This window comes from Carcharodon carcharias, chromosome 8 (genome assembly GCF_017639515.1).
Source record: "Carcharodon carcharias isolate sCarCar2 chromosome 8, sCarCar2.pri, whole genome shotgun sequence".
NCBI lineage: Eukaryota > Metazoa > Chordata > Chondrichthyes > Lamniformes > Lamnidae > Carcharodon > Carcharodon carcharias.
The window spans coordinates 37,373,988-37,400,362 of NC_054474.1; the positions used below are offsets into that span (position 1 = coordinate 37,373,988).

The 26,375-nt window shown below is 42.1% G+C and overlaps 1 protein-coding gene across 4 annotated transcripts in view; it reads left to right on the plus strand.

Moving 5' to 3' along the window:
- The first annotated feature begins 6,682 nt into the window (after positions 1 to 6,682).
- Positions 6,683 to 26,375, plus strand: part of LOC121281108 (long-chain-fatty-acid--CoA ligase 6-like) — a 109,172-nt gene continuing 89,479 nt past the window's right edge. The window contains exons 1-2 of one of the 4 annotated variants that reach the window (XM_041193798.1): positions 6,683 to 6,699; positions 12,660 to 12,748. The gene's annotated coding sequence lies outside the window, so the exon portion shown is untranslated. Of the gene's footprint in view, positions 6,700 to 12,469; positions 12,749 to 13,230; positions 13,388 to 26,375 lie in introns of those variants that run through there. The other 3 variants (XM_041193796.1, XM_041193795.1, XM_041193797.1) reach the window with 3 other exon arrangements.

Here is a 26,375-nt window from a genome sequence, read left to right on the forward strand (position 1 = left end):
TTAGGGATGGGCAATAAATGCTGGCCTAGACAGCAACACCCACATCCCAGGAGCGAAGGAGTAAAAAGGGAAACCAGCGAGGAGCATAATTTGATGGGGGAAAGAACAAAAACTACCACTGGAGCATAAAGAGCCTAAATATAAATCCTGGTTGTCAACTTAAAACTCTGGATAACTTTACCTGAGATATGATAAATATTTTGCTTAAAATGGACAATCAGAGCACCTTTTAAGGGATTATTATGACTTCTGGTTCCTCATTTATCTGTGCCTTACTGCAGTAAGCATCCCATTTGCTTTTTAACATAGTTGCCAGATCATTGGCCGTGGAGCATTCTTAGCTGGGCAAGAGAATTCAGCCAGCATTTGAAATAAAATGTCTCTATTGACATGCTTTCCTGAAAGTGGCGTGATGCGGTGGACTGCCAAGAATAAATCAGTCTGATATTCTTTAGAGTCCTTGAAAGTTCTAACAGTTACTTTGCATAATGCAATGAGTTGATACTAACAAAAGTTCTGAAAAGCAAGTGTCCTTCAGTTGCTAACACTGAAAGGATAATCATTTGCAAGCATATAGTCAGGATACTTTTGTGCTACTTTTACACTAATGTGATCCGCTTCATGCTGTTCAAAGAATAGTGCAATTGAAAAACACTGAAAACATTTTCTGACTGAGAATGACGGGTGGTGATGAATGTGTTTCATGGGGGCAATGCCTTAACAATGTTATGGAAATATATCTAAAATTTGACCACAAGAATGGTTTGTTACTGCCATCTGAACACTAAGCTATGTTAATGAATGCAAATGCACTTATCATGAGACACAGGAAAAACACGGTGGATGCTGGAAATATGGGCCAGGGTTTTACATTTGCAAACCGGGTGGCATCCCATTCATAAAATCCAGCGTCATGACGTCGGGTTCAACAAGTCGATTTCCCAAAATGCGGTAACTCTTTCGAGTACAAACACGTTTCCATCTGTTTCAGATGAAGTTACATTGTTTCATGGTTTGCCATTGTGAGATTTGAACTCTTGATCTTGGGGTTACAAATCCAGTACCATAACCACTTGGCTATTTAAGCCAAGCCCCCAAAATGCGGTAGGCGAACGGGCTCTGAAATCGCCAGCCCACCCGTCATTAAAAGAAAATGAAGAGACAATTGAGCTTGTAAACAAGCTAATTGATCCAAACATTATGCTGCCCACACCATAATGTGGTTGGTGTGGGCAGGCAGGCAAGAGTTGGTAGCCTGATTTTGTACCAGCTCTGGTGGGAAAGTAGGAAGGGGGAATGCATCCTTTAGGGGGTGCCCAGTGTGCATCTCGGGCACCCCTGCCCACAAGATGATGACCTCCCCGCCCTTTGTGCCTCCACAAATGGCCTCCAAAACCCACCCCCACCATCCCCCTGCGTGGGGTGGTTGATCCCTCCTTGCCCAAAAAGGCCCGCTTTACCTGCCTCTGGGATCTATACTGACTTCTTCGTGGTCCTGCTTGAAGTCCCAGAAATGCCCCCTACGGAGTTCTGGTGCTGCTTGGATCGGCCGGCAGCTCTCAAGGCTGGGACTTACTCCCCCTGGGGGCGGCTGCGGGGGGGGGGGGTGTTGGAAGCCCCACCTTGCTTGTTTAGGTCACCAGCAATGTGTTATCACTGTGGGAAGGCCTTTTTTAAAGTTAATTGGCTTTCGACCAACTTTTGTAAGTGTAGAGCAGGCAATATGCACCCCGCCCCGGTAATATTCACCCCATGAAATTAAAGCAGAAAATGCTGAAAACACTCAGTGGGCCTGGCAGCATCTGTGGAGAGAGAAGAAAAGTTAACATTTCAGGGCAATAAACTTGTATCAGCACAACAACAACTTATATTTATATAGCATCTTTAATGTAATGTCCCAACGCCTTTCACAAAATCATTGTAAGATCACCAGGCAGCATCCACAAAGAGAGAAACTGAAATAAAGGGTGAATTTTATAGGTTGTCGTGGTCCCCACCCGCCTGACTAAAAAAGTCAGGGGAGCCTACCCACAATCCTGGTAGCTGCTCCACAGGTGTTGCATCTCCTGCACTTGCATGGGAAGATGCCGTGGGAGGGGAAGTGTGTGTTGGAAATATGTTGGCTGAAGAGTGAGTCAGGGTGCCACAGGGGAACAGTCCTTTCAAAATGCTGAAAGAGGATGGGGAGATATGGGTGGTGATGGCATTACGCTGAACCTGGCTGAAATGACCACAGATGATCCGCTGAATTGGAGGCCAGTGGGTAGAAGGTGTGGATAAGGATAAGGATAGTGGTCCTGGAACAGAGGGAAAGGGATGAAGCCAGAAATGTGGAAAATGGGATGGGCACAGTTGAGAGCCTTGTCAATCAGGGTAAAGGGAATCTTTGTTTTGAGAAGAAAGGGAGACAAAGCAGAAGAGATGGTGTGAGAGGTGGCATCACCAGAATAGATGCAAAGGAGGCAGAGAAACTGGGAGAATGGAATAGAATCCTTACAGAAACTAATCTCAGATGATAAACATTGCTCCCATTTTATCAGACAGCCCCTATTTTTTAACAACCCCCTTTTGCCTTACACCAACATCCCTTTTGTAATTTAATCACTCTCCCTTCCATTCTTTCAATCACCTTCATTTTTGTTCTTTCCTAGCCAACCCTCCTCCCCACGCTCCCTGGCTCAAAACTTGCTTAAAAACTCTTACATCTCTAACTTGTTGCAGTTCTGTAAAGGGCATTGTAGTGCTTAATTGTTCTGTCTTTGATTATGTGAGTCTGTTTACTATTGATGCTCATTATGCTTGATTAAACAAACCGTAGAAATTGCTGGAAGCCAGAGCTATAAGCACGAGCAGACATTTTAAAGCACTGTGAATGAAACCTGTTACACACAGAGAAACTGGTGTGTCATCTCTACATACCTCTGAGATATAAAATATACAATAGTCATCAGCATGAAACATTGGGCTAGATTTTACACTCCCCAACCAGCAAGTTTGAAGGTGGTGAGGGGGGGCGGGTTGGGGGTGCCGGGGTAGAGGGACGTGTCTCATAAAATACAGTGGATGGCTTTCCCGCTACTGTCAGCCTCTGACCTGTTTGAATTTTTTTTTGGGGGAAGGCGCAGTAGAGCCATCAGGCAGCCTTCCCACCCCGGCCCTATTGAGGCTCTTAAGTGGCCAATGAATTGGCACTTAGGGGCCTCTTCCTACTTTATCCACAGCAAGGGAAGGCCCACGCCATACAGGAAACCCAGCAGCTTCACCTGTGTGGGCTTCTGTCGAGCAAGGGTGGGGGGAGGGCAATGGAAAGCTCCTTTGGGGGCACACTGAGCCTATCAGAGGGACCCCCTTCCAGGTCATTCCCCCCACCTTTAACCCTCCGTCTTGACCTCTTGAACCTGGCCCCTCAAACCCTTTGCCAAGACCCCAATCCTATTGGCCAGCAGCTCTCTAAGACGGGACTTTCTCCTGAGATAGGGGCGGAAGTCACACCTTAAAGCAATTAACACTGCTCCCAGTGTTAAATTCTGTGGGGCAGCTATCAGGGATTGTGGGTGGGCTCCCCCCTGACTTTTTAGTCAGCTGGGTGAGGATCATGGCACTCCATAAAATTCAGCCCTTTATTTCTGTTACTCTCCATGTGGATGCTGCCTGACCCACTGAGTATTTCCAACATATTCTATTTTTTTCTTATAGTGAGATGCTCTTAATTATATACATACATCAGTATTTATCATTCAACAAAAATTGGTACCAAAATTGAGCAATAAGTTACCCACAAGCTGACCTCCATGACAGCAACAATGAAACAAAAAATGAAAAGCCAATGAAATTACCTCACAGCTTGGTCGAAGAGGTAGATTTTGAGCAGAGTTTTAAATGAGAAGTGAGAGATGGATGGACAACTGTCTTTGGAAGGAGAACTTCAGAACGTGGAGCAGAAGTGAAAATAGATATGAGGATGGATTTAATGCTTCACCCCTACGAGTTTCAAGGTAGGGGGTATGTTAAATCTGGCAGATGCCATGCCCACCAGCTACCCACTTGCCGCTGTCCCTGTCACAACTTCTACCACAGTGTGGTTGGCACCAGGTGGTCTGCCCATCTATAGACCAATTGAGGCCCTTCATACCCACTTAAGGGTCTCATCCTACTGCCACCAAGATTTAACTAGCTGCTGGAGATGCCCATGCCATGGCCAGCTGGCAGCTTTCCCGGCATGGGTTGGTGGTAGGTGGGTCAACTGGGAACATTGGCGGTCCCTCCCCAAAGCCCCTCTGATCTTTCTATCCCAGTCCCCAGCCTCCTCAAGCCTTCATTGGTGCCTGCCAGTTTAGCCCTGACGAGACCACAGACTCATCTGCCGGGCTGAAACCAACGCTGCTAGCCTTCTCTTGGCGATGCTGCAGTAGCGGAAGTGGCCATTGGAACATGGGGCTGAGGAGCAGGAGTAGGCCATGTAACCTGCTCTGGTTATGGTATTAACTCAATTTCTCTGTCTGCCCCCATAACCTTTGATTCCGTTGTCTATAAAAAATCTGTCTACCTCTGTCTAACTGTATAAATTCAATGACCCAGCCTCCACTGCTTTCTGTGGAAGAGGATTCCAAATACTAACAGAGCTCTGAGAGAATAAATTTCTCCTCATCTCAGTCTTAAAAGGGAGACAGTTCTTAAACTGCGTTCCCTAATTCTAGTCTCAACCACAAGTGGAAACATCCTACTGGGATCCGCCCTTTCAAGTCCCCTAGCCCAGATCTTGTTTTTCAATAAGATCAACTCTCATTCTTCTAAACTCCAATGAGTATAGGCCCAAACTTTCTTCATAAGATAAGTTCTTCATCCCAGGAATGAGTTGAGTCAACCTTCTCTGAATTTATAGAGATAGGTAGGTGTAAATTCATGGAGGTTTTTAAATACCGAGATAAGAAATTAAATGGCAGAAATTGGGGAAACAAGAACTAAAATTGATTATCAAGCACTGGGATGATGGACAACAGGGTTTTGAATAAACTGATGGTTACAGAGGAGGGAGTAGGAGTCAATGATGAGGTTACGAGGTTTGTTGTGGAAGCTGAAGATGATAGTTTTGCTCCTGCAAATGTTTGGCTTGATGTAATTAAAGTTCACCCAAGAATGAATGTTATACAAGAGGTCTGCTAGCACGAAGGCAGTGGGCAGAGAGAAGTGATGGTGAGGAGGTGCTGACCACTTGTCTGCCGATAAGATCTCCGTGGGGCAACATGTAGATGAGAATGGGGGTCAAAGATAGATCCAACAGTATCAAATGTTTCAAATTGCACTGCTGCGGCACAATCTTGTTATTCTATATGTAACGGAAAGAGTTCAGATAGCATAAAATACCTCGAGCAGCACTGTAGTAATGATGTTAATCCCTGGGATTATATTGTACACTTGAAGAAAGTACCTACATTTTACATTTTTTTGTAAAGGTTTGCTGTGTGTATGTAATTTTGCGCTGTTTGAGGACTCAACAGAAATGCAAAGTGGAGACATTGACAACACCCTAAAGTTGAGTGTTGAATTGCCGTATTATGATGGTGTAACTGAAGTAACAATCATTTGTATTCATACTAGGGCATTACTTTGTAGATATTATTGTGAATTGCGCTGTGAAATATCTTACAGTTGGACAGGTGAGGGTCAATTCACAGATACCTAACTTTGGTACAATTTGGATAACACATGGATGTGCATTTGGATGCTAATATTACATATATCACACCGTTATTCTATTTTACTGGTAATAGGTTGCTGCCTTTGAGTGTAATCAAAAATATCTTTTTTTTTAGTTATCCTGGTGTGAATAAATTAAATTATTTCCAGTTTAATTGGGGTGGAGTGGGGTAAGCCTAGTCCCTGGTGATCTAGTGGTGAATAGGCATTCATGTTTCCAGGCATATGTTTTTGCTCTTTTATAAATATTAGTAAAATTTAATTTTTTAAAGAAACGTTCTCCTTGTGGAAGAGGGGCATAGCAAATAATTTTTACCAGAATAATAACACATTCAATTGTCACAATGATATATTTTGGCAAGGCTTATATTGTTGCCTTTGATTTCAGCAAGGTTTACATTGTGGCATTTGTGAAGTTGCAAATAAGTTTAAACAGCTTCGCTAAACATTTGTTTTCTCAGGTTGTTTCTTTCTGAAGGTGAATGAAAAGTTGTTTTGTGTTATTGTACTGCATAATAATTGCCTGTGTCCATTTTGCTAAGCATCATCATCCTGTGCATAAAATAGATTGAGATGTTGTGTAGAAAGTGGAAGAAAGGTTGGCACTGAAGAGTTTCCCATTTTTATGATATAATCTAGGAACCTATTGCCTGGAAAGGAGGAAGAAGTTTAACCTGGCTATAAAGCTCACTATGTGTAGCTTGCACACTGGTGAAACCAAGGCTGAATCATGGCAAGCTTAAAGAAAAATGGCAGGCAGTTACTGAAATCTCACAAACAAATGTTAGAAATTAAGCCACAGTAAGTTATTGGTTTATACAAATGGCTGTATCCTAAAGCATAAATTTCTGGAGAAAGTTGAAAATAAATTTATAAATAAATAAATAAGTAGCACTCTATTTTGGTTCTGTTTGGTTCAGTTCTGCTGAAGGGTCATGAGGACTCGAAACGTCAACTCTTTTCTTCTCCGCCGATGCTGCCAGACCTGCTGAGTTTTTCCAGGTAATTCTGTTTTTGTTTTGTACTCTATTTTGGTAGTTAGTCAGGAGTGTATATTACATTTTCTATTAAATATTCATAACTTAGTATGGTTAAACTATGCATAATATGCCAGTGAAAAGTTGTTATGGGCTACATTTTATTGCCCCCCCCCCTACCCACTACCGGGTGCAGGTTGACAGACAGGGTGTGGAGTCATAAAATAGAATGCCATGACTTGGGCACCATTCTCAGTGCCTATCTGCTGCAATTTTCCCAGTGGTGGGGAAGATATTGGGAGGCTCACCCCCTAACACCCCCACCCGCATGGGCAATTGAGGCCCTTAAGTAGCCAATTAGTAGCCTCTTAAGGGGCTCCACCTATCACCATTGGGATTTAACCTACAGCAAATGTGCAGCCCAGCGGCTTTTCCTGCTGAGGATGGTGGCCCATCAAGGGGGAGACAGGGTACGTCCTTTATGGGCCCATGTGCCCATCAGAGGCTCCCCCAAGGTATTCCCAACCCCATGATCCCCTCCATCCCCAGCCCTTCACCCCAGCATGCCAGCCTGGCCTGGCAAGAACACAGACTTACCTTAAGGTTCGGGTCCTCTCTGAATGCCTTCCTTGGGTGGGGACTGTTGCAGTCCCAGCAGAAGTTACCGCTCCTAGTGGCACTGCTGGAATCAGAGAGATTCCAGCCATTTGATTGGCTGGCAGCTCTCGAAAACGAGACTTCCTCTGTAAACGAGAGCTGAAGGTCAGCCTCAGGCCGATTTAAGGCCCAGCTTCAGGGAAAGCAAGCCAAACGGAGGCTTGCTCACCTCTCAACTTTTATGCTGGGGGATGGGTCCCTGCTGCCTGCACACCGCACCCCCCCCCCCCCTGTAAAACCCAAGCCAAAGTTTGAGGTGGAATTTTTACACTCCAAACAGAGAAATTATTTCGAAGAAAATGCTCATTCCAAGCTGACTTTACAGTATAGCTTCAGTTGCACAAACATTGATCCAACTAAACTGAAAACAGTCCAGAAAGAAAAAAATTATAAATTAAGCCTGTTTCATCAGGATATCAGTAAAGGGTGATAGTGTGAATCAGGTAACATTATATGTGCCATTTTCAATACTGGAGCTTTGTAAGAAGCCTCAGTTTAAATTGATTCACCCAAAAGAGAGGCAAATCAAATAGACAAAAGAGTATAATTTAATTGATATGTGTCAAGACCACCCTATTGCAAAATTGCCCAATAAAGGCATGGAAATTGGGCCATGTTTTGCTGCCATAGTTAATGTCAGATTCATCATGAGATGCTCTAGCATGATACTGGTGAACACATTGGAAAGGAATAGGCATGATGTTATGTTATAAGTATTGTGCCATGTTGGAGGTGGACTCCTTACTGCTCAGCAAAATTGTGTACAAACTCCTTGGCAGGGCAGTCAGAATTTCCTGGTGTATCCATCTTTGGTAGCTTTGGCCCAATGAAGTCTGCAACTGAGTCTTCTGAGGCAGAACTAGTACGCAACCTTTCCCTCTAGCGAGCTAACATCTGTGATCTCCTATCTCTCTGCGCTTAGTCCTGCGCATTGGTACCTAGTGAGTATGCCAGATGCGGATCCCTCCTCTAACCTTATCTCTGAAAACAGGAAAAAAAAGTAAAAACTTGCATTTATATAGCGGCTTTCATGGCAGGACATCATAAAGCACTTAACAGTCAATGAAGCACTTTGGAATGTAGTCACTGTTACAATGTAGGAAACATAGCAGCCAATTTAAGCACAGCAAGATCTCATATAACAATATGTCAATGAACAGATAACCTGTTTTTCTTTTAGTGATATTGACTGAAGGATGATTAATGGCTCTTCTTCTACGAAAAGAGTCCAACTGATCTTTTCTGCCACGAGGTTGCAGAAGGACCTCAGTTTAATGTTTTATCCAAAAGACAGCATGTCCAACAATGCAGTATTCCCTCAGTACTGCACTGGACTGCTAGCCTAGAATTTTGTGTTCAAATCGTGGGTTGGGAATTGAACAAACACTTCTGGTGCAAGAGTGCTACTAAATGACCTTTGGCTGGCATTGTGTCAGTATCCGAGCTGGTGCTTGTAGGAGTTTGATCGAGTGATGATGCACCTTCATGCATGTGGATTCCCTTCCACATTCTGTTGAACTGAAATGAAAGTGGGTGAAAGGTTGGGTTGTGATGTGAGGGAGAACAGTGTGTTGAAAGCATCTGCAGCTTGTCTTGCAAAGTGTGTGGGATAAGAAAAAGCCAGAAGAAGGAAGGAGAATTAGATATAAATGAACCCAAATTCCCCTATCCTCCAGTGTCATCACTAGTCACAGCTTCCACTCTACTTCTTCCTATTACCGCCAGCACCATCTCTATAGAGTAAAGTATATGCAAGGGCACTGGTTTTTCCACCAATGGCAGCCTATTGTTTCTTCTCCTGCAAAAAGAAGATACATGTGTTAGTACAGTTTTATGATTTGTGTGGGTGATGTGGCTGTCATGGGCCAAAGGCTGACAGTCTGTGGGTAAGTTCTGGATGTCTTCACTGAGGAAGATACAAGAAACCTCCCAGAATTAGAGATCCAAAGGAACTAAGGAGAATGAGGAATTGAAGGAAATTTGTATTTGTATTGGAGAAATGAATGGGAATGAATATTGTTAAGTCCCCAGGACCTGATGACCTACATCCCAGAGTGTTGAAGGAGGAGATGGTGGATGCATTGGTGATGATCTTCCAAAATTCTATAGATTCTGGAATGGTAGCAAATGTCACTCCACTATTTAAGAAGGGAGGGAGAGAGAAAACAGGAAACTACAGATCTGTTAGCCTTACATCAGTAGTATGGAAAATGCTAGAATTTATTATAAAGGACACTTGGATGATCTGATTGGGCATAGTCAACATGGATTTATGAATGGGAAATCATGTCTGATGAACATGTTGGAGTTTTTTTAAGGCTGTTACTAAGAGAATTGATAAAGAATTGATGTAACAATTGGATTTGCAGAAGGCTTTTGATAAAGTCCCCCACAGGAGGTTGGTTAGCAAAATCAAAGTACATGGGACAGGAGGCAATACACTGGCATGGATTAAGGATTAATTAACAGGCAAAAAACAGAAAGTACGAATAAATGGGTCATTTTCACATTGGCTGGCTATGAATAGTGGGGTACTGCAGGGCTCCAGTCAGTACTCGGGCCCCAGCTGTTCACAACATATATCAATGATTTGGATGTGGGAACCAAGTGTAATGTTTCCAAATTTATGGATGACACAAAGCAAGGTGGGAGTGTGTGTTGTGAGTAAGATGCGAAGTGGTTTCAAGAGGATTTGGACAGACTTAGGGGGCTGAATTTTCCCCCTGTCGTTGGGGGGGGGGGTTTGATGGGCGGGCGCATATGGGCGCGCTTCCGATTGGTGCCCCCGATCGGAGGCACACCGCCATTTTACATGGGTGGGCCAATCAATTTTTTTTTAAAAAAAGCAAAGGGACTTGGGAGTCCTAGTCCAGGATTCTCTTAAGGTTAACTTGCAGGTTGAGTCGATAGTTAGGAAGACAAATGCAATGTTGGCATTTATTTTGAGAGGACTAGAATATAAAAGCAGGGATGTGCTGCTGAGGCTTTATAAGGCTCTGATCAGATCACATTTAGAATATTGTGAGCAATTTTGGGCCCCATGTCTCAGGAAGGATGTGCTGGCCCTGGAGAGGGTCCAGAGGAGGTTCGCGAGAATGATCCCAGGAATGAAAGGCTTAACATATGAGGAACATTTGAGGATTCTGCGTCTATACTCGATGGAGTTTAGAAGGATGAGGTGGGATCTGATTGAAACTTACAGAATACTGAAAGGCCTGGATAGAGTGGATGTGAGGAAGATGTTTCCATTAGTAGGAGAGACCAGGGCCGAGGGCACAGCCTCAGAGTAAAGGGAAGACCTTTTAGAACAGAGATGAGGAGAAACTTCTTTAGCCAGAGAGTGGTGAATCTATGGAATTCATTGCCACAGAAGGCTGTGGAGGCCAGGTCATTGAGTGTATTTAAGACCGAGATAGATAGGTTCTTGATTGGTAAGGGGATCAAAGGTGACCGGGGGAAGGTGGGATAATGAGGTTGAGAAACTTATCAGCCATGATTGAATGGCAGAACAGACTTGATGGGCCAAATGGCCTAATTTCTGCTCCTATGTCTTATCAGCCATGAACATATTGAATGGTAGAGCAGGCTCAATGGCCTACTCCTGCTCCTATGTTCTTATGTAAAGTTTGCAATGGTGCTAAGTGAAGTGTGCAGTACTATTGCAATAAAGCACAGCATGGTGGGGAAGTGCTGTGAGAGTCACAGTCAATGAAACTATGAATGGGTGCAGCTGTGATCAGAAGCCAGTTGAACGGCGTTCTAATCTTACTGACTGTTGTGAAATCACTGAACTTCTTCCCACACGGCATCGATGACCACTCAACTACCCCTAGGATTCATTCTGTTTATAGATTCTTCCAATTACCCACGCATCTGATGCCTGGATGGCCTCCTGGAGGGTAGAGGACGTCCCTCTTTCCTGCTACTTCTTGTACCAAGGCTTCCAGTGCAGCAGCGAATGTTGATGCACATTCCCTCACAACCTCGGGCCTTCCTTCTGTAGAGAAACAATTGACACCACTTGCTACAGTTACAATGCACCTCCCCTTTAAAGCTGCCACTCAGCTGTGTTGTGTTGCGGCCCCTCTAAGTCCAGACCCCATTCATGCATGCAGCCAATGAACTGGCATTAGCTACAAGCAGCAATCATACTAATGAGCAGGCAGCACTGATTTTGCCTGCACCACTATTGAGTGATTATTTTCTCACTGCGATCACTTTCTCCGCATGTTTTTTCCCACGGCATTGAATTTCTCGGTCAAGAAGTCCGGTATACATTTTAAATGCCCGGTGACAGCAGTGTTTAAAACCAATTGCATTTAACTCTTTGTCAAATTGTTTACCCCGGCATTTTTAAACCTAAACAGCATAAACAGAATGCACGATGAGAACTTTTTTAACTTCAGTAGTACTGTCAGAGGGTCTGGATCCAAAATTTTATAACTGATCATTATGTTAAAGATGGGGGATGCCTCTCTCTCTCTATCTCTCCGCCCCCCCCCCCCCCCCCCCCACACACACCTTAAACCAGCTTAGATTTCAACTCTTTCTTGGACTCGAACTCAAGTTCTGTCGAAGGGTCATGAGGACTCGAAACGTCAACTCTTTTCTTCTCCACCGATGCTGCCAGACCTGTTCAGTTTTTCCAGGTAATTCTGTTTTTGTTTTGGATTTCCAGCATCCGCAGTTTTTTTTTGTTTTTATGTTAAAGATGGACCTGCTCTGTATCTCCAGCACTTATTGTTTTTATTTCATTGCTTATCAGATTAACCTAAACAAACTCCATCTCACGTCTTTTCGTGAAGATTCAAAATGTGGAAACTGTACCCTAGGGAGAATACTTAAGATCATTTACCTGAGAGTAGTGTGTAAAAGTGGGTTTAAAGCCACAGTATGCTAATTAGTGTATAGCAAAGGCGTGTTTAAAGAAATCACTCCGTGTTCTAAACTAACAGAAAAGATTAAATTCTCTAATGAAATATTAAGATTCCTCACTAGTTCTTAATGTGTTAAAGAATATAAAACTCAGAGGATCTGAGCCTTTTTGACATTTTAACAGAGCTAGGAAGAAGGGAGGGGGCAGGGCCGACTTAGTCAGCTGCTCCACTCGGCAGCCAATTGCAAATTAAATGCAGAGTTTACTCTCGGGCATAAGCCTGGCTATCTCAGAGTCGGAGGCCCTGCTGTATCGTAACTGGATGAATTTGGTAGTGTGAGGTAGTGGACTGTATTCTTGGGGTTTACAAAGTGCGGGCTTGGCAACAAGCCATTTTTTTTCAAGCAGCGCATGAAATGATTCAAATGCTGTAACTTTGTCCCTTCCACCAGTATAAAAGAGATTTTCACCTCCACAGCAGCTTGTTTCAAATGGAAAGTGCCCAAAGCAGCTGCTGCACCAAGGATGCTGAATGTCTGAGGTAAAATCATAGAGCAATTTCATACCTTGCTATTAAAGAGATTTGGAGTAATACCATTTTATCACCTTGTGGGTTTTGTTCTTGTTTCTTTGGCAGCATTTTTTGTATTTGCTTTTTTTTTTAAACGTTATGATTATGGGATCTGTGAATAATTTAAATATTTATAAGTAGCTATAGAACAGATTAAGAAAGATGTGCTAATTTATTGTATGCTGTGGAATACTTGCATGTCAGAAAACATATAATTTGGAAAGAAGAAGTATCTTGTTTTATACTGAGTATGATTTTTTTTTAAATGTATTTTTCTTCTCTCTACCTTCTGCCTTCCTCTGACCCCAATGCAATATAACGTATTCTGGTTATGAGGAAGGGTGGACAGCTTGTTCTCGGGCTTTTGCGAACGTTGTTGTGAAACATTATTATAGGCTTCCGAGAGCAGCCTGTGGTAACTGTCCTTCAAGTTCCCCTTTTCCTCTGTGTAAGAAAGTACCCAGTTTCTTTTTGGCAGTGACTGCCTCACAAGTGGTACGGAGTCCAGCAGTTTAACATGAGAAATTGTGGATTAAGCTAGATTCCACCGTCCTGTGGAACAGTGAATTGTACCTTTAGCAAGAAAAAGTATCACTTCCATACTCACTGGTAAGACTGTTTTCATATATGTTATACCAAGATTAAAGAAGGCCTAAGTCCATTAAGAAATACCTTCACAGTTTAGGTTTAAAATCTAACAAGTGCATATATAAACCAAAAAGGCTAAGGCACTATTAATATGCAGAATACTGAATAGAGATGATTGGCTTTGCAGTGTCCATTCATAATATTACTCTCTAGGAGACTGCAGGAAGAGGTTTAGCTCATTCATAAGCATGATTTGGTGTGAAAGAAACTTAAGCATATTGTTTCGGCCTGAGTGAAGTTAGTAGTTTTATCAGTTTTTTGATGCATAGTGCAACGTATTTGTATTTATGGAACATGAAAGATTCATGTTTTGAGGAAGGGGAAAAAGTAATTTGTTCTGAAAAAAAAGTAATTTACATAAGTCCAATGGGTCACCTTCAACAGTTAAAGTGGCTGCTTCAGATTACTACAAGTGAATTTTAATTGGATCTCCTATTTCTTTCTCCCAGGGGGATTTATTGTATCATGACAGTTGATGTTGTAGAGAATGACAGCTTTCTTTTCCCTAAAGCCAAGCAGAAATGATGCATGTGACTTTTCTACCCTCCATCTTGATCCTCTCTTTAGATGTCTTTCTGTGTCCACTATTAGTGTGAATATTAACTGTCTCTTTAGACTTGAGCTGAGTCCCTACTCCCACTTTCCTTTTCACTCGTCTTCACATCCTGCTCTTTTATTCATTTTCTCTCTTCTACCACCCCCCCCCCCCCCCAAAATATCTAAAGCACAATGGAATGGTTTAATGTTAAAGGCAATACAAATTGTAGTTGCCAGACTTTTGGTGTGAAATATTTGTTTAGGGACACACACACACCTCGTTTGATGCCATGTTTCAGAAACCACTGGCTATTCCATATGATGGTAATTTGAGAGGTTTTTGATCACATTTGTGGGTGACACAATATCTAGATACGTGTGAGGCTAGGAGCTGAAGTATAGAGCTTTAGGACCCAACAAGCTGTCATGCAGCATTGTTTGACCATACAGTCTTATAACTAGTGTTTCTCGTACATATATTTCAGCAAGACAGACACTGGTATTTTTTAAAAGTGAGCTGTAATTCAAATTAATAAAAAGTTTTCACTTTTTATAGCCAAGTAAGTTCATTACAAATTGTATATTTAAAAAATATCTAATAAAGAAGTTTGGAGTAATACCATTTTATCATTTTTAAAAAAAGATAGAAGTCATTCAGCTTTTTGAGTGCAACTTGTCTGAAAAGCTAATTGCCTGGAAGCTTATAAGAATGAATATTAGGAACTGGCACTGGGGGGATAAAATGTTGGCCTGGAAATTTCTCCAACATACAATCTGGAAGTTAGACCCAAAACTGCGTTCCATTCTGCTGATTTCAAGTTAGTCAATCTTTCTATTTCTCATCTATGTGTTGCTGTAGGGGACATTAAGATGTGTATACTGATGACATCAATACACTCTTGACACCCCTGCATTTTCCATACAGACAGACAAATTAGGAGGAATAGACCATTTGGCCCCTTGAGCCTGCTCCGCCATTCAATAAGATCATAGCTGATCTGATTGTGGCCTAAATGCCACATTTCACCTACCCCTGATAACCTCAGATTCCTGACTAATAAGGGAGTCAATCTACCTCTGCCTTAAAAATATTCAATGACCCTGTCTCTACTGCTGTCTGGGGAAGAGAATTCCATGGACTTGTGACCCTCAGGAGAAAAAAGTCTCCTCATCTCCATCTTAAATGGGAGGCCCCTTATATTTAAACTGTCTTCCCTAGTTCTAGTCTCTCCCATAAAGCGAAACACCCTCTCAGCATTCAGTCTCTCAAGTCCCCTTATGACCTTATGTTTCAATAAGATCAGCTCTAAACCTTCTAAAGTCCAATGGATACATGCCCAGCCTTTCCTCATAAGATAACTCCCTCATCCCAGGAACCAGTCAAATGAAACTTCTCTGAACTGCTAATACAATTGTCTCCTTTTCTTAAATAAGGAGACCAAAACTGTGCACAGTATTCTAGATGTGGTCTTACCAGCACCCTGTACAACTATATCAAAACATCCCTACCTTTATATTCCATTTCACTTGCAATAAACATTGACATGCACTTGTTGTCAGACTGCTTGCCCAAAATCCAGACCTGGATCAGTTATAATTTCCTCCAGTTAAAAGTTTGGAAATTCAAAGCCATTGCCTTTGGTCTCTGCCAGAAATTCTGTTCCCCTGTCACCAATTCCATCTCCGCTCCCTTACCAAGATCTCAAGCAAACAGTTCACAGCCTCCATGTCCTATTTGACTCTAAGCTGAGCTCAGAAGCTGATTTGATCTCCGTCTCTTAAAGACCCCTGTCTTGCTCAGCTTATCATCTACTGAACCACTCACCCCCAGAATCGGCTATTCCAATCCTCTCCTGGCCTGTCTCTTATTTTCCACCTTCAATAAGCCTGACCTCATCCAAAGCTCAGCTGTCTGTATCCTAACCCACACCAAGTACTGGTTGCCCACTATCGCAGTGCTCACGGAACTAAATTAGCTCCCAGCCCCCAATACTTATTCTTTTGTGGGATGTAGCATCACTGGCAAGTCTAGTATTTGTTGCCCATCCCTAATTACCCTCGAACTGGGTGGTTTATTAGGCCATTTTAGAAGATAAGTCAACCACATTGTTCATCTAGAGTCACATGTAGGCCAGACCAGGTATGGATAGCAGATTTCTTTCCCTAAAGGGCATTAGTGAACCAATTGTATTTTTACAACAATTGATAGTATCACGGTTACCGTTACAGAGATTAGTTTTCAATTCCAGATTCTTATTAACTGAATTTAAATTCCACCATGGTTGGAATTAGATTGATTGGTCCTCTGGAGTACAAGTCCAGTGACATTGCCTCTGCACCACCATCACCTGTCTATTATAAGTTCTTATTCCAATGTTTGAATTCCCCCATTGCCTGCCCTTCCCCCAGTTCTGAAAACTTTTCTAGCCTACAACACTCCAAGAACTTGGTGTTTCTCCAACTTTGGTCTGCTTTCATTGCATCACCATTGGAGGCTATGCCTTCACAGCTCTAGGTTACAGAACTCCCTCCCTAAACCTCTCTATCTCTACATCTTTCTGCTCTCCTTCCAGAATGTCCTTTCAAACAAAAACCTACCTCTTTTGGTCACCCCTTTTCTTCAATAATGTTTTTTAAAATTTGTTCATGGGATGTGAGTATTGCTGGATAGGCAAGCATTTTTTGCCAATCCCTAATTGCCCTTGAGAAGGTAGTATTGAGCCTCTTTCTTGAACTGTTGCAATCCATGTGGTGTGGATGCACCCATAGCCTTGTTAGGAAGGGAGCTCTAGGGTTTTGACCCAGTGACATTAAAGGGACAGCAAATATTCCCAAATCTGGATAGTGTGTGACTGAGAAGGGAACTTGTAAGTGGTGATGTTCCCATATGCTTGCTGCCCTTGTTCTTCTAGGTGGTAGCAGTTCCGGGGTTGGAAGGTGTTGGTGAGTTGCTGCAATGCATCTTGCAGATAATACATAGTGCGCCAGAAGTGGAGGGATGAATATTTAAGATGGTGGGTGTGGTATCAACCAAGCGGGCTGCTTTCTCCTGGATGGTGTTAATTTTTTTCTGATGATACTCCTGTGAAACATCTTGGAGTTCTTTACTATATTAAGATTCTATATAAATACAAGTTGTTGCTGTTCTTGTATCTCATTAGACTACATCTGCATGTAAAACTGGGAGTAAATGGACAGAAATTAGTCTAAATAGTTGATGCCCAAGGAAAATGCAGTATTCATGGCAATGAACAATTAAGTATGACAATTAAAGTTTCAACCCATTCAACCAACACTCATGCACATTCAGCGCAGAATGTTCAAAAACCTGTCATTAGAGATTTTTCAAATTTTTATGTACCTTACAATTATGCCAGAAAAATACATTTAAAGAAGTAAATTAAGAGAAGCAGAAAATACAGAGAACACCATGAGGGATTTTTTTTAAGTTTAAAGAAATACTTTGTTTCCTGCTGTGCCTAAAAATCTCATTGTAAATTGAAGAGAGCCTCTGAGCATGTACAGCTGTGTGGAAACTCGCATATAAGACTTTGTAACTTGAGGGAAAGGCCGTTATCATGGAAGGAAATGCACTTGTAAGGATGGATCAATAGACAATCATAGAAGATTGTGGAAATTTGACCAAACTGTACTTTGCAATTGACATGCCCAAAATTCTATGATTCTTTAGGCTGCATATTTGCATTGCACCCAAGTTGCCCATTCCCCTGGGAGCCAATACGTACAGCAAATTCCAGCCATCGTGTTCTATTACTTTCACATGATCAAGCTGAAAGAAATGAGTGGTGAACACTGGAAAACCTTTCACGTCTGTTACCTGGCTAATTTTAACTTTTAAAAACCATTCCTAAACATAAGTAAACTTTTTGAACACATTGTCCCATCCAGCATATAAGAAAGATGTGATAAATGAGAGAGATATTTGAAGGCATATGTTAGAAATAGGAGGTTTATTTCAATGGAAGGTGGAAATGTATACAAGATGGGCCCAGAGTGAGTTGTGTACCCAGAAGTTGAAAACCAAAGCAAAACTTGACCAATTCTAAGTACCATGCCTATTATAATAAGGTTGACAAACTGGTGAGTGCCTTATGTCAGAAGCAGGGTCACCCAGGCTATGCAATTTCCAGTGGGAAACCTGTCTCCCAGATTGAAAGATGAATACACCTCTTAAAAGTTGCACTCATTCCATTCAGGGCCATTTTCTGGTTTGTTTTATTATTGCGGTACAGTTAAGAGATGGCTGGAAGGAGGCATAAGTTTACAATCTAGTTTCCAAGCATGTCAGTGAAGGCAGTTAGGGTCAAGAGGGAAGTGCTCTTGCCTAAAAATGGCAAGCAAATGCACGGCAGAATACCTAACCCTGTTTTGAGTTGGCAGAGGAATTTAGTAGCAGGAGCATCACCCCAAGACTGTAGATGCAGTGTCACAGGAGATTCAATGACATCTCTGGGTGAGGAAAGCTGAGCACATTGCCTTCTTTATGCCATTTCCTTACCAGCACTGATTAAGGCACCTAAACTATAAAGAGCCTGAAAGTGAGCTTGCTTACCACTTTGTGTTGACATGGCAACCATTATATCTGATCTGCTCAAGTATAGTGGGGTGCCACAAAATGAATGAATCATTGTAGCTGCCTGAGAACTTGGCACATACCTGGATAATGCACTTGGCATGATCACATACAAGTTGAATGTTGATAGAATGAGACCCCTTGCTGGTCCTGAGGCACAAGAGTGCAATCAATGGTGTCTTGCACAAGGGATTAAGTCATTTCTGTGAACGCCAAAGCTCTCGTACTTTGATTGTTGTCACCGATAGGATATGTATTGATTCCCTCTGGCAAATAGTACATAGATCACTTGTTTGATGCACTTGTGAGCAGATAGCTGCAAAGCCCTTGACGCTGCCAAATCCTGGAAGGATCCTGAGCAGTAGAAATTCAGGGTGACTGTATTCTTCACAGCCACTGACATAGTTGAACCTCATGTCCAGAAGATAGCATGGCTTGTTGCAGAAATAACTAACCACCTGTTTGGACAAGCACAGCCTCCTATGATGCTGCCTCTCAAATATAAGGTGACGCTTGATATGTCGTTCCCTCTGGGTGGGTAAGGTCTTTGTGAGCAGACCCTCTAACGTACAGCTTTTTGAGTGGTCCAGCTCCTGCTCTACCTGCATGTTGAAGGCTGTGCTGTTGCCATTGTCACCATTGCTCTTCCTTCTCTTGAACATCACTCATCCTAAGGTTTTGCAGTTTCTTCCGCATGAATAACCATTTGCCTGATAAAGTGGAGAGTGAGCAGTCCATATCCAGGCTTTCCAAAAAGTTACTTTTCTCCAACATCAATTATACATAATTGAAATGTATTGTCCATAATCCTTAATGTAAAATCAATGGCTCATGAGATGCTATAATGATGAGGCAATTTTGAAAAAAAATATTTAATTGGAAATGAAGGGAAAATATTTATAGTAGAGATCTAATATTTTGCTGATATTGTTATGGAAAGTGGGAGAGGATCCTTCTATTCAAGCAATGTCTCTTTTACAAAATTGGCCATAGGAATAAGAAAAAATTGAATGTAATCTTTGAGTAGGTGTTAGCATACTTTATGGTGACCCTTTCATTCCATTAATAAATCTCAAGCATCTCGGGCTGGGGTATGGTTCCACAGATCCTGGCAGCCCACTGAAATTACATTTGGGCAGCCATTCTTCGTGCATTATGGTTAATTCTGATCTTGCCTTCATTAAATAGCTATACAAATTCATTTTCCATCAAGGATTGCTTGACAGTTAAAATCTCATACATACTAGTCCTGTGCACTATCTTAGTCAGAGCTAATTGTAATAGAATAGCTGACTTAGATTTACTGACTTTGTAGTGTTCATGCCAAAACTTAGCATTTTTCTACTTAGTACCATATCATACAACATACTGATTAACCGAATAGCTGAGAAGCCCTACAGTGATTTAAATCATTGCCAGCTGATCAAATTCCAAATTTGAAAACAGTACAATGTGATGGCATATTTCATCTTCGTATAATGTCAAGTTAGCTGCTGCTACAATACTTTAACGCTCAAATAAACTGCACGTTATGACCTGATATTTAAGTGGGGATTTGTGATCAGGCTACCATTGGCTGTCACACGTTTTTAATGTTCCAATAAATTCAGAAATTGTAACAATAGTTCTTTAATGACAAATTGATAAGATAGTCGTCATTTTATTTCTTTTGCTTTTATTACTTGCACCACCTGTTAGGAACAGAATTTGTATTGTTCCTTCAGTCCACAATCACAATGTTTGCAAGGTGTTTGAATTTTCTTGTTTGTGATTTCCTAGTGATTTTTTTTTTCCAATTTTAAAATAAATTCCAGCAGCAGGCTTTCCAGTGATTTATAATTTTTTTTTTAAAACTCAAGGTTATTTATAATTACTTGCCCTGGATGCTTGAAATGCAACAACTCAACCACTCGACTCGCTCACTATCACATGCAAAGATTAGGTACAGATGAAGTTAAAGCAGTAATTATAAAAATGGAATTTATAACTCAGAATATATGCCGCGGCAGGCCTGATGTATTCTTGGTTTAGTTGATCCATTATTTGGAATGAATGTCTTTTAGAAACAATGGATTCTTATGAAGCTGCAAAGATTCTAGACTAATAGTCAGGAGATTGGTTCTTGGGTAAATTTGGAAGCTGGAACAAATACAGTTCTTTGGCTGCATTAAATGATTTTCAGCATTGGTGTTTTGAATGTTTCTCAGCTGGATTTGTTTTGTTCAGAATATTTTAAGCTGCAGTGGAAGTTGGTTTCAGTCACATGATTGAAAAAGCAAAATACTGAATCTAAAGCAAAAACAGAAAATGCTGGAAAAACTCAGCAGGTCTGACAGCGTCTGTGGAGAGAGAAACATAGTTAATGTTTCGAGTCAATATGACTTTCTTCAGAGCTAAAGAGAAGTAGAAATGAGATCAAATTTATACTGTTGTGGGGTGGAACAGATAAAATAGGGTGAAAGGTCAGTGATAAGTGGAGGCTAAGGAGTGATTGGATTGACAAAAATGTCATGGATATGAGATAAAGGGCATGTTAATGGTAGTGGTGAAGACTAAAGAAGGTGCTGATAGTGGTATTCAGGTGAGAAAGCAGAATTTTGTTAATGGCAGAACAAGGGTCAGCACTCTATGAAAGAACAGAGTGGGGGTAAGTGCAACACCTTCCCCTTTACCTCCTCCCTCCTTACCATCCAAGGGCCCAAACATTCCTTTCAGGTGAAGGGAGGAGGTAAAAGGGAAGGTGTTGCACCTTCAATTTGGTCTAGGGCATTCGTTGTTCCCAATGTGGTGGTCTCTACATTGGGGAGACCAAACACAGGTTGAGTGACCGCTTTGTGAAACACCTTCGGTCTGTCCACAAGTGTGACCAAGACCTTTCTGTCGCTTGCCACTTCAACATCCCATCCTGTTTTCATACCAACAAGACCATCCTTGGCCTGCCACAATGTTCTAGTGAAGCCCAACACAAGCTGAAGGAACAGCACCTCATCTTCTGATTAGGCACTTTGTAGCCTTCTGGACTTAACATTGAGTTCAACAGCTTCAGACCATGAACTCTGTCCTCTATCTTCACCCCTTTCTATTTTAATCCTTTTTCCCCAACAGGGTCATCTGTTACTTGTGCAATATGTTCTTTTACAGAGGGCTGACCCTTGTTCTGCCATTCACACATTCTACTTTCTCACCTCTATGCCACCATCAGCACCTTCTTTAGTCTTCACCACTACCATTAGCACACCCTTTGTCTTGTATCCATAACATCTTTGTCAATCTCTCCTTAGCCCCCACCAATTGTTGACCTTCTGTTCTGCTTTACCTGCTCCACCTCCCTCCAACAATATAAATTCCACCTCATTTCTACTTTTTAGCTCTGAAGAAGAGTCTTACAGGTTCAAAACATTCTCTCTCCACAGATGCTGTCAGACCAGCTGAATGTTTCCAGTGTTTTCTGTTTTTATTTCAGTCATATGATTCCATGGTTAACACTCCTGGAGTCCAGATCACCATAATGTCAATTGATAATCGTCATTTCACTGATCTTTGCCCTAGCTTGAGCTCTATTCTCCTTTACAAAAACAGAATTACCTGGAAAAACTCAGCAGGTCTGGCAGCATCGGAGAAGAAAAGCGTTGGGCCCTGGCTGGGCTCGATTCTGTCATTGTCTAGCATGCATTTGATTTCTCGTCTGACCCGAGCCAGCTTATCAACACTCTGTTGGACAGGATTCTGCTTTGTTGGCAGGGTATCCCCTGCATTCACGTTGTGGTTTTCCAGTGGGGTAGGTGCTGACTGACCCCCTACATGTTTCTTTAAATTACCTTAGCAGGGTGGCTGTATCCTTCTGCAGCTCACCTGGTTAACAGAATATTTGCCAGCCTACAGTCAGGGGTTCAACCTGGGAGCCCTCTATTCTCTCCCCCTCATCTGACTCTTCCCAGCTGTCGTCTTGTAGTAATTATGGTTGTATTTAGCATGTAATATACCTTTTTTTATGAAAAATTCTTAAGATAGTTCATAAGATCTGTAGTAACCTATAGGAGAGTAGCGTGGGCTACCTCAAGATATTTGTAGAGAGAGAGAGTTGGAGTTGAAAGCACATGTGTAGTTGCTGCTGAGTACATTGTAAATAAACTTAATGATTCCACCCAAGAAGTGCCTGCCGTTCAACTCCATCAATAGTAGCAACTCTGCCACCTGTACAACAGTTCTGCTACCTCTAAACCCTGGCAAACACTCAGATTGAATAAGCTCTACACTGTGATTTTTTAAAAACGTATTAAGGTGGCATAATTTTTTTTTTCTATATTCAGGGGTATGGAACAGATAATTAGATAATTACCTCACTGATTTTTTTAGCCACCCAATAGGGATCCTAAATTTGGCCTGGAAAGGTTCATTTGGCTGTGACAACAACATTAAGACCTGCTCTCCCAGTTGGAGAGTTTGGGTTTCGGCATGCCTGTCTGCCAGCCTTTTTATGACTTGCTGGCAGGCTTTTAAAAGTTCCTTGGTCACAGCATGGGCATTGAAGAGTCATTCTTGGAGCATGGACACACACCCCAGCAGTAAGGTGTCCTGTGTTCCAGAAACTTTTCTTTTACCAGTTTCAGAAGGCCCCGTGCCTCATGTCCTTGTTAATTCAAATGGACTGAAGCCTGTGGACTCATTAGGGGAGTCCTTTGTAGCAAACAGCAGTCAGCCTAAGCTTTTGTCCCAGTCATGAGGTTATTCTAAGCAGGTCCAAATCATAGATTTTAGGGTTTGGCAATACTGCTCTAATGCCCCTTGAGTTTGAGGGTGGGGATTTCAGCTGTTATTCCTAGGCTGTGAACAACTTACTGAAACACACGAGACATGAAATTTGTCCCCTGATCCAATTGGATCTCTTTTGGCAGACCATACCATGGAAAAAACTGGGTCAGTCCCTCGATCATGGCTTTGGCTCTGATTTTTGAGGTGAATGGCCTTGAGGAATTGGGTGGCCGGGTCCGTTTATGGTAAGGAGGTACTGATAGTTCATCCTGGTTTTGGGTAGCAGCCCTGCACAGTTTATCAGGATTCAGTTTAAAAAGTATGGGTTTGAGAGGGGCTGGTTTAATTGTGACCTGTTGTTTCCCTGTAACCTGACAACTGTGACAGGTTTTACTGCACGCTGCCACATCAGACTGAAGGTGAAACCTGAAAATGTTTTTTCAGGCTAAGGTTTTGCAGGTACCCACAGGTCCAGCCATTGGAATAGCATGTAAGATTTTCTTATGATATCCTGGGTGTGCTACAATTTGATGGAAGACTGTCGATTCCTCATCTACTGGTCTCCACCTTTGCATTACAAGCCTATCTTGCAAGTAATAGCAAATTAGGACCTGAGCAGCTTCCTGCTCCGAGCAGGCAACCTGTGCTACGTGCTTTAAATCAAGATCTGCTCGCTGTGCTTTAATTGGGGAGATTCGACTGAGCACCTCGATTCCTTCAGGTTTCCAAAGAAGGTTTCAGCTAACCAGACCTCCGGCACATCTAGCTGGAGTGCTGGCTCCTTCTTGCTTAAATTGTGCTGTCTGGCTTGGGACCAGGTCACTACACAATTAGGAAAAGTCCCCAGGATTTCCTCCTGTAGCAGTTTCTCACTGGGTTGGTCCAGAACTGAAGGGAGGAGACACTACCACCTTGCTGCCAGCCAAATCCTTCCCAAGCAAGAAATCTATCCCTGCCACTGGCAGCTCAGGGACAATTCCTACAGTGACTAGGCATGACATAATCACACTTTAAGTGGACTTGATGAAGGGTAAACGACACAAATCCTCCAACTTCATTGATTAACACCTTGGTGTTCAAGGAAGTTTTGGGGGAAAGGGTAGGACTTTCCCCAGCATCAAGGATTGAGTGGCCCTGGTATATCTCAGGAGTACAATGGACTTGTGAATTTCTTTAGAGGGGTTCAGGGACACCATTCCTTGAAGAACAAAGCAGTGGTAGCTCTTGGGAGTTTTGTCAGGATCTGCCACACATAAGATGGTACTACTAGAGGGTAATTTCTGTAGCTAGGGTCACTGTCTGATCTGCCACACTACTTACAGGGCATACTCCTCAGGGCTAATGTTGTGGAGGCCCCTAAGACTTATGGCTTCCCCTTGAGCTTTTAGCATTTGGCTCTTGTTGTCCTATTTTATTGCAGTGAGAACACATGGGCATCCATGTGCCATTCTGGTTCCCCATGTCTTCTCTGGGCTTGGGGAGGACTTCTCACACCATCATTCTTATTTTCTTTTTCATGGATTCCTCACTTTCTGTTGTATTCCCCCTTCTTAACCCCTAGAAATTTGGGGAAATATATTCAGGAAGGCAGGCCTATGGGTTAAATCATAGTCATCAGCAAGGCCTTCCACCTTCCTGGCTGTTAAAACCCTCTGTCCCTCCACATGAGTCTTCAGGCTGGGAGAGAGGCAGTTTTTAAATTTCTCTAACAATATTATTTCTCTTTTTCATCTTGGCCAATTTCCAAGGTTTACACCTGGTGGTCAAATGCTAATTGTATAATTCTCCCAAATTCAAAGAAGTTTGAGCATGCTTTTTGAGTATTTCAGAATTGTTGGCGGTATGCTACTAGGATGAGTTCATAGGCACTTAAGAACAGGAAAAGCTGCTATTATTTTCAGAACTATCGGCGGGAAACAACGAATAAGCCTCTCGGGCTTTACCCTTTAAGTGACTTTGCAGCAGAAGAGTCTAGAATTCTTCTGGCCCCTTGATCAAGTAGCAAGCTTTTCAAATGAGATGGAGAATGCCTCTGTATCATCCTCATCAAATATGGTTACTAACCTCAAGTACTTTAAACAATGAAGTTGTCCCCAGATAGGGTCAGTCAAATCACCAGCAGCTTCCCCATTATGTAAAGGCGACCTCTCCCTAGCGAATTCAATTTGCATTTAGCCTCTTGTTACGACCACGTAAAAGGTGTTTCCTTAAACTGATCCATGAGCTAAGAATTTGTGTATGTAGCCTCCTTGTAATTTGAGTGATTGAGTTTTTAAAAAACTGACCCAGAAGACAAACTTTAGTCTTAAACAAGATAAAGATTAGTTATTACAAAACTACTGCTGAAAGTTACTTGGGAAAAAGTGATGATTACTAAAATACTGATACAAAGATTAAAATGCAGATAAAAGAAAAAGATACTTAAAAGATGATATTTCAAATTGGCCTCAGATATCATCGCGGGCCCATTGCTTGAATTCCTTCTTTCTGAAGTGAAAGGGTTAAAACTTGATGTTTGGTTGAGCAGCTGCGATGGCTTCTGTAGTTAGAGTTGGAGTTTACCTTTGCAGGTGGACTTAACAAACAGAACAGGGCCTGGGCGTAAATGGAGGCTCCAGTTTTCAGTTTACGATACTGCAGGTGGGTTTTTGGTAACCTGATTTTAGCAGTCTAACAGCTATTTTTGAAACCTTCCTCAATCTCTCCCTGTTGAGAAGCAGTTTCAAAATGTATCTCATAATCTTCAAGATATTTCTCTCTTTAGGTAGTTGCCAGCCTTTTCTTATACTATGCAAGCCAAAAATGGCTGCTTCCATTTAAGGTTCCATTCAAACAGGCTTTCTCCCACCTGGTGTTTTTTTAGCTTTTCAATAAGGTTCTTTATCAGTCAATTGTCTCTCCTTTTAAAAGAAGACCAGCAAGTGGAAGGATCTCATTTACACGTGTGGAATACTCAAGTGAATTTCAAAATGTCTTTTGTTATCCTTCTTGAGATAAGCAATCTGTTGAGGTTTTGAACCAACACCGGTGTCAAGTTGCATGCCGATACACTCCTTTTCTGAGCAA